The sequence below is a fragment of the Caretta caretta genome, chromosome 5 (genome assembly GCF_965140235.1).
Source record: "Caretta caretta isolate rCarCar2 chromosome 5, rCarCar1.hap1, whole genome shotgun sequence".
Lineage (NCBI taxonomy): Eukaryota > Metazoa > Chordata > Testudines > Cheloniidae > Caretta > Caretta caretta.
Window position 1 is genome coordinate 21,310,109 of NC_134210.1, and position 9,683 is coordinate 21,319,791.

Consider the following 9,683-nt stretch of genomic DNA (forward strand, 5'->3'; position numbering starts at 1 on the left):
CAGTTTATACATGAACAGCTGGAAATCATATTCCTCTTATCAAGACCGCTACCTTTTGTTCATCCTCCTGCTCTTTCATTTCTGGAACTCTGCACCTGAATCCACTTTCATTGGCAATAATGTCACTTTAGTTGTAGCTCTCTCATAACACAACTTTTTAATAGCACAGGTACCTGTTGGACTGAAGATCAGATCAAAGACTTCTATCCTGCCCCATTTTGCCATACCATGGATATTCTCATGCCTCAATGTCATGTTGTTCAAAAGAAGTTCAATCTGTTATTAGAACAGTCAAGGCAGCCTATAAAAACTCTAGCAAGTAAATGCTAGGAAATGTGATAGTTCCATTCTGTTCCTGTTGCAGATACTCAAAAGGCTAATTCCCATTACTTACTAATTACGTAACTAAGATTTCATTAACAAAGGAAAAAAATTGGCAGGATGAGTTCATAAAGCTTCTTCCTAACAATGGACCATAATCCCTACAGTTGTAAATCATCCCTGCCAAAGATTATAGTGTTATGCAACTGCTTAGCTGCATTATGGATTAGAGCAGAGTTGTCTGTCTTTGAAGTATCCGGTAGATACTAAATGCCACTGCTACAGGCAAAATATTAGACTAGATGGCCTAGTGGTCTGTTCTGGTATGGCTGTTGCTATATTCCTATATAACGGTTATTGTCAATCACAATGCATGGAGTGGCTTAAAAATCACAAGATTTTTCTTTTTTTTTAATTGGGTTCTTTTTAGCAGCCTTGTGGTTTTGAGGCTTTAGGTTACATTGGGTCTCATTTTCAAACTTTTCTTTGCAGCCAAAAAAGCTAAACACTTATTTAAAAAAAAAATAATAAAAAAATCAAGCTGAGACCCTCTTGTATTTACATGGCTTCAGGAGTTGGGGCTTTAAGGAAAACACCAAAGCCACAAGACTGGAAATAGAATCATGAGAGAGTTGGTGACTGATGATGGGGCATAATCTGATGTTGAGGTAGTGTACAGTCCTTCACTATTTCATGCAACCAGCCCCATTGTCTCCCAAGGGATTTCTAGCTTAATGGATACTCATATGAGAAAGTGTTGCCAGATTGGGTCCCTATTTTGTGAGCCAGAAAGCTCCTCTTTTCACAAACATTCTAGGCTTACTCCTGCCATCTTACTCGCTAGTCCTTATTCACATGAATTCTATCATTGATTTTTAGTATATTACTCACCGGAGGCAAGGTTTGCCACATCAGACCCTGGTTCTAGAGGAGTGGCTCGCTGAATCTTAGTTCCTGTTTATTTTTGAATGTCTACTTTATAATTACTACCTTTATTGGAACAGCTGTTCTTTGTAATGTTTAACAAAAGCCTACCAGGTATTCTTTACATGGCTTTAAAATCTCCAGCAGTCATCCTCCTGTCTTACATGTGAGAGAGGCAATACAACAGCTGTGCAGACGGACAACTGGGAGGAAAAAAAAGTGGTGCGTGTTAGTCCTGTCACATTTCACATCGCTAACCACTTAACACCCTTCAGAGAGATAAATATGAATCAAGAATGCAGACTATAGACCACACTGTAAGTTGGTCATTTTAATAATTTCACTGGGAAATAATTCAGGGTAACTGAGGTCCAAATAGGTTTCTCTTTTATTCAGCTTTCTTATGTACACAAACCAATTCCTCTAGTATGACTGGTAAGTTCATAGATGTAGTAAGCTGAATTCTTCTTGATTGCCACAGGGTAAATGCATCTTGTCTCCAGGCACAGGGAAGCTAAGTGACTTGCCCTATGTCACACTGCAAATGAATGGCAAAGCTGCGAACAGAACCCTGGTTACTTCACTCCAGGTACAATTCCCTATCAAATAGACGATGCTGCCTCATTCTGACCATGTAAAGGATGCTTTAAAGGGACATGGTCAACTTAAAATAATAACTTACATGTAGTTTTGGATACTAAACCTGCCTATGAGTCCCTTCGCCAATTTTTCTGTTTTCAACATTTTCCTCTCCCTGCTGCTATGTGAAAAATCCACAAAAACAGAATAAAGTGACTGACTAGACAAGGGAAACAGTGAAATAAACTATATATGTAGTAAACAACATGAAAAAAGAGGAAAATATCCTATTCTGTTGTCAGTCATGGTAAACTTAGTTGATACTTATAACAATAGCTTAAAAAAAGTCTGATTTTTTTTAAAGTTGATTGTGCCCTTTAATTCCCAAGAGGCATTGGAGGTTCTACCCTCCTTTATGTAAAGGGAAAAGTTGGAAGGCTGAGTTGTTAAAGTAGGTTCTCTCATGGCAGCTCTTGTTTAGAAATGTTATCTGAGTACATGGCATTATGTGCATTAATATGGAGGAATAAGGGTTAATTTGGGTACAAAAACATATCTGTGCATTTTCTGTTTATTTATATGACTGTGTTTCTCTGAATTTTGCCCTTTCTATTCTATGTAGGTTCTTTTACTGTCCTCACAGCGGAGTAGCTGAGCACCTTTCTGTAGTGCACTAAGCAACGCTTTGCACTATGATCACTTCCGTTAAGCTATTCTTTAAATAAATCATAGCCCAGCACTTAAAGAAAGCAGGGGGAAAGGAGGGGAGGGAATATTTGAGAAAGCAAACAAGGAACAAAAATTGGAGATCATCAGAAAGCAATAATCTGTGTGCATTCATATAACCAGGGAATTTGGGGTGTGGGTGTGGCAAGGGAGACTGTACCTGAGGTTGGGAGGCTTAATTAGTAGATAATGCTCAAGCCTGGCACAAATGGGACCCCATATCTGCTATCAGCTTGTAGTCTCATAAAATGAATCTTGATTTCAGCTCAGTGCTTCAGGAACAAAATCTGAATCATTATTTGCCATGATTGGCATTCTGTGCTCTGCAGACTGAAATCTTCTCTAGTGGGTAGAAAGAATACTCTTTTCAAAGCATTAAATTTGTCATTGACAGGGCACTGTAGGGAAGCTTTGCATTGAGACTGCACAGCTGGATACACACTGTTTATTGGATACATTATTTGATGAGATTCCCTTCACACACACAGAGGAACAAAGTCCCTCTGCTGGGTAGCAGAAACCCACATGTCTAGATTTATGACCTAGCACCTCCGCATACCATTACAGACCTGCTTATACTTTTACATTGTATTCATGCCATAATATTGTTTGCACATACAGTATACTAATCAGAGGCTGCATGGTTTAGTGGATAGGGCACTAGACTAGATGTCAGGATACACTGATTCTACTTCTGCCACTGATTTGCAGTGTAATTTTTCTGTGCCTCTGTTTCCCCTCCACTCTTTTCCTGTCTTGGCTATTTAGTGTAAACTTTTTCGGGCAATGACTAGCTCTCACTATGTGTATGTACAGCATGTAGCACAATGAAGCTGTGATCTCAGCTGGGGCCACTAGGCATTGCCAGAGTATATATAATAAGGCCATGCACCAAGCTAGACCTAAATTTTTGCAGCAAGGATTCTATACCACACTTGTGTGACTGAGTGAAAATTCCCTGACAGCTTCATTTCTTAAAGCATGGTGTTTTAAATTAATTGAAAAAGAAAATGAATATGATCAGTACAGCAAACCCTGCTTAGTTAATCTAATAGATGCTCTAAAAACAATTCTCATGTCTTGCCTTATTTGGGAGAACTATAGAGATCAGATATCTTAAAACTAATCAGGGAACTTTACCAACTTTTCTTTTGGAGACAAACTTATTTCTTGCCTCGTTTTGTTTTTAGATGTACTTGTCTTTTAGCACCGTGGTTCTCAACCAGGGGTATGCAGAGGTCTTCTGGGGGTACATCAACTCCTCTACATATTTGCCTAGCTTTACAACAGGCTACATGAAGCACTAGCAGTCAGTACAAGCTAAAATTTATAGAGACAATGACTTATTTATACTGCTCTATATACTATACACTGAAATGTAAGTACAATATTTATAGTCCACTTGCATTATTTTATAATGCTATGGTAAAAATGAGAAAGTCAGCAATTTTTCAGTGATAGTGTGCTGTGACACTTGTATTTTTATGTCTGATTTTGTAAGCAAGTCGTTTTAAAGTCAGGTGACACTTGGGGATACACAAGACAAATCAAAGCTCTGAGAGGGGTATGGTAGTCTGGAAAGGTTGAGAGCTAGTGAACAAGTGGGTAAAGGAGTGTTTGTACATCTACCACACAAAGGCCTGCAATGCAGATGTAAGCCAACTTGGTTAATGGAACTGATTAACTCCTTACAGGTACGTGATTCTGTACCTCTGGCCAAGATGGAGTTTATATTACTGTATACATAAAGGTTGTTACCCTTCCCTTTATATTTATGACCTGTTCAGACAAACAAGTTTGTTTACATTTACAGGAGATAATGCTGCCCGCTTCTTATTTACAATGTCGCCTGAAAGTGAGAACAGGTGTTTGCATGGCACTGTTGTACCTGGTGTTGCAAGATATTTACAGGCCAGATGCACTAAAGGTTCATATGTCCCTTCATGCTTCAATCATCATTCCAGAGGACATGCTTCCATGCTAATGACGGTTCTGCTCAATAATGATCCAAAGCAGTACAGACCAATGCGTGTTCATTATCATCCGAGTCAGATGCCATCAGCAGAAGGTTGATTTTCTTTTTGGGTAGTTCAGGTTCTGCAGTTTCTCTATCAGAGTGATGCTCTTAGAAAATTTCTGAGAGCACGCTCCACACCTCTTCCCTCTGAGATTTTGGAAGGCTTTCAGATTCTTTAACCTTAGGTTGAGTGCTGTAGCTATTTTTAGAAATCTCACATTGGTACCTTCTTTGTGTTTTGTCAAATCTGCAGTGAAAGTGTTCTTAAAATACACATGTGCTGGGTCATCATCCCAGACTGCTAAAACATGAAATGTATGGCAGAACGCAGGCAAAACAGCGCAGGGGAAAATGCAATTCTCCCCAAAGGAGTTTAGTCAAATTTAATTAATGCATTTTTTTAAGAGTGTCATCCGCATGGAAGCATGTCCTTTGGATTGGTAGCCGAAGCATAAAGGGGCATATGAATGTTTAGCATATCTGGCACCTAAATATCTTGCAATGCCAGCTACAAAAGTGCCATGTGAACGCCTGGTCTCACTTTCAGGTGACATTGTAAACAAGCGGACAGCATTATCATCACCTGCAAATATAAACAAAATTGTTTTGAGCAATTGGCTGAACAAGTAGGACTGAGTAGACTTGTAGGCTCTAAAGCTTTACATTTTATTTTTGAATGCAGTTACCTTTTGTACATAATTCTACATTTAGAGATTGCACTACAGTACTTCAATTAAGTGAATTGAAAAACACTTACCATGCAAATATTTAATAATAAAGTGAGCAGTATACACTTTGTATGCTGTTGTAATTGAAATTGATATTTGAAAATGTAGAAATCAAAATATTTAAATGGTATTCTATTATTAACAGCACAATTAACCACACAATTTAAATAAATTGTGTAACTTTTTTAAATTGCTTGACAGCCCTACTTATTAGCACCTGCTGGATAATAGCAACTTTTTGCTGGCAACTGAAGGGTTGCTAACAAGCAGAGTCTACTATATTTTAACAAAGTCAAATAGCTTGAACAGTAGAGATTGAGACCCACATCAGAATGTCCCATAGTCTAAGGGTGAGTGGGCACTCCCTAGAGGGGTGGGAAACACCTGTTCAAATCCCTTCTCTTAAGCAGAAGGGGGAGGGGTGAATTGAATATCCTGGGTGAGTGTTTTACCCACTGGGTAAAGGCTATAAGGGAGTCCACTCCTGTGGCTGTTTTGTGCCAAGTTGATGTGCACCCCTGCTGTTCTTGGAAGAAAAGCTTAGGGGCTGGATGCAGGGAGAGAGAGGTGCCTAACTCAGAGGGAAGGGGCTTAGGACACATCCCTTGCACTGGCATCTGCTGTTGGCTAGCTTAGGTGGCTCTCCACTCAGGGTGCTGGCCTTTGTGGATCCTGTTTTCAGGTGTGTCTCGCCACATTCATTGTGCAGTGCTTAATCCAAGGTTTGTAGATTCCAGTGGGGGGCTTGCTGCCTAAAAGTTAGTTGCAATGCCTATGTGGAGCTGGGCCATGGTCTCATGTAAGAAGACATGTCATAAATTGTCACTCAGTGCTGAGTTTTACATTCTTGAGCACTTTATATATAGTTTAGTCTTGGTCTGCAGATTTCAAAATAGCTATGTTCAGACCTCCCTCCCCCCACAAATTATAAATTAGATTCTTAGCTCATGTTTAATGATACATTCAGATACTTGGCACAGTAGTTTAGCTCATCAGTGTTAGCATCACTGAGTTTCTGACAGTAGAGACTACAGTTATGAAAAGAAGCAATTGTCTTCAAGGTATTGTAACAAATTTCTACCAAGCTTGTAGCCATGTTTGCTCCTAATGAACAATAATCTTAAAGATCTGTTCCATCACTTGATATAAAGTGCATTTAATCTGATTGTGCTGAAAGAGGGGCTCTCAACCTTTCCAGACTACTATACCCCTTTCAGGCATCTGCTTTGGTCTTGTGTACCCCCCAAGTTACATCTCACTTAAACTACTTGCTTACAAAATCAGACAAAAATGCACAATATCACAGCACACTATTATGGAAAAATGGCTTACTTGTCACCATGTCATTATAAAATAAATCAATTGGAATATAAATATTGTACTTACATTTCAGTGTATAATATATAGAGCAGTATAAAGCCATTGTCTCTATGAAACTTTAGTTTGTACTGACTTCCCTAGTGCTTTTTATGTAGCTTGTAAAACTAGGCAAATATCTAGAAGAGCTGATGTGCCTCCTGAAAGATCTCTGTGTACCCCTGGTTGAGTACCACAGTGCTAGTCCATCAGTCCTGATTTTAAACACTACAAAGCTGGATAAAGAAGGAAAGAGATGTATAAAACAGAAAATATCACAATGCTACTATAGGTATATCCAGGCTCCACCCACAGCTTGAATACTGTACACTGTTCTGATCATCCCATCTCAGAAATAATATATTAGAATTGGAAAAGGTATAGAAAAGGTTCCAGATGAGGTAAGATTAAGACAACTGGGATGTTTCAGCTTGGAAAAGATATAAGGGGGGGGGGGGATTGGATAGAGGTTTATAAAAATCACAAACCATGTGAAGAAAGGGAATAACAATGTGTTATTTACCCCTTCACATAACCCAAGGACCAGGGGTGACCCAATGCCATTAACAAAAGTGTTCCTTTACACAACTCACAGTCATGTAGAACTCATTGCAATGAATGTTGTGAAAGCCAAAACTATAACAAGGTTCAAAAAAGAACTACGTAAGTTCATGGAGGATAAGTCCATCAATGACTACTAGCTAAGACAATCATGGATGCAACAGCATGCTCTGGATGGACCTAGTGCAGGAGCAGACAAACCTTTTGGCCCAAGGGCCACATCCAGGTGGGGAAATTGTATGCAGGGGCAGGGGGTTGGGTTGTGGGAGGGGGTATGGTGTGCAGGAAGGGGCTCAAGGCAAGGGGTTGGGTGCAGAAGGGGTGCAGCAGGGAGCTGGGGGCTCAGGGCAGGGTGTTAGGGTGGAGGGGTTTGGGGTTCAGGCTCCTGCCTGGGACCACTTACCTCGAGTGGCTTTGTAGCGCCAGTGGCATGCAGCAGGGCTAAAGCAAGCTCTCTGCCTGCCCTGGCCCTGCACCACTCCTGGAAGTGGCCAGCATGTCTTGCAGCAGCTCCTGAGGGTGGGGTGTTGGTTCCCCTTCCTGGCCAATGGGATCTGTGGGGGGTGATGCCTGCAGGCAAGGACAGAGCCCTCTGCCCCCCACCCGGACCGCAGGCCGCTTCTGGGAGTGGCATGGGGCCAGGGAGCCTGCCTTAGCCCTGCTGCGTCATGGGGCTGGCATCCTATGGGCCAGATTGAAAACCCTGTCAGGCCAGATCCAGCCTGTAGTTTGCCCTCCCCTGACAACCAGGGAATCAGAGACAGGGATCACTTGATGATTACATGTTCTGTTCAGTCCACCTGAAGCACCTGGCATTGACTACTGTTGGAAGACAGGATACTGGGCTGGATGGACCATTGGTCTGACTCAGTATGGGCCTTGTTATGAGTAATTTGTTTTCTAATAGAATCCTGATTGTCAGCCTTCTGCTGTAGAGCCTTCTCCTGCCTTTCCATCCTCTGCAGCTGTTATATCAGATTGTCTTTATATTATAAATTGCAGCAGTGCCTTGAGCACCTTAGTTCAGAGACATTTATAAATTAAAATTCCCCAGGGGACATGTCTGCTGATAATTCAACAACAGCTTTGGAGACAGGGAATGGGATATTTTTCCAGTTTTTAGTTAAAATAAAGATAATCTGACTTTTATATAATTTAGAAAGTAAAACACAAACTTTGACAGGAGGTCGCTACTGCTATACTAAAATGAGACAACTCATGGTGATTTTTTTTTTTATGGCTCCTGCATTGGATTATATGAGTTCAGTATAAAACACATTGAAACCCTCGGAAATCTATTATTGTTAAATATTTATATAGCATTACAACTTTGCCTGGACTTTTACACAGATTAAAAAACCCACCACCTTGTTCTGAAGAGTTTTGTAATCTCAAGTAGACAAACATGGAGACCAAAAAGAAATGCAGGAAGAACCAGGAAAAAGAATAGATGAAGGAAACAAAACTAATGGTAGTTATTGTATGTGAGGGAGTCTTGTAAGGTCTGGCATTTTTCCATACAGACTGGGGTAGGTCCTGAGGAAAGGAATAGGCCACAAAGGAGTGTAAATTAATAGTGGATAATAAGGTGGAAGAAGTGAGGTCAAAGGAAAATTTGGAGAAGAGAAAAACTTCATCCTAATCAGCTACCTGAGCAATCCTCATTTCTTGGAGCAACATTAACTCATCGGTAGCTTTTAAACCCCCTCCTCAAAAGGGGCACTACTCAAACGATGGAGTTGGCTTTCAAGGGCAGCATGGGTCCTGAACAGGAACAGTGGGAATTTCAGGGGATGTCTGTAATTCCTGGAGCACCTAAGCCGCAATCAGGAACTCTTCTCTCCCAGCAGAGATGATGCTTTGCACACATGACATTGTTCACCCTGTGGAATTTTCCCACATAAAAATGTGAGGCAGTACCCCACTTCTTTGGACATGTCTCCCCAGAGACTCTTAGGCAAAGTTAAGGCAAACAGTTAAAATGTATGGATTTAGAGTACAGTAGTTAAAGCACATTAAATGCCTGTGTGGACACACTCATTCAGAATTCAGAGGAACAGCCGTGTTAGTCTGTATTCGCAAAAAGAAAAGGAGTACTTGTGGCACCTTAGAGACTAACCAATTTATTTGAGCATGAGCTTTCGTGAGCTACAGCTCACTTCATCATCACTTCAGATGATGAAGTGAGCTGTAGCTCACGAAAGCTCATGCTCAAATAAATTGGTTAGTCTCTAAGGTGCCACAAGTACTCCTTTTCTTTTTACTCATTCAGAAGTAACCTTAGTTCACTTTAGCCTTAAATGCCTTCAAAGGGTACATCTACATGGGGATAAAGGCCCTGCAGCTTAGCCGCAGCTGTCCCGGGTCAGCTGACTCAGGCTTGCAGGGCTAAAAATTGTTGTGACAGGAGCCCAAGCTCTGGGAGCCTGTGAGGGTCGAGGATCCCAGAGCTCAGGCTCCAACCCAAGCTC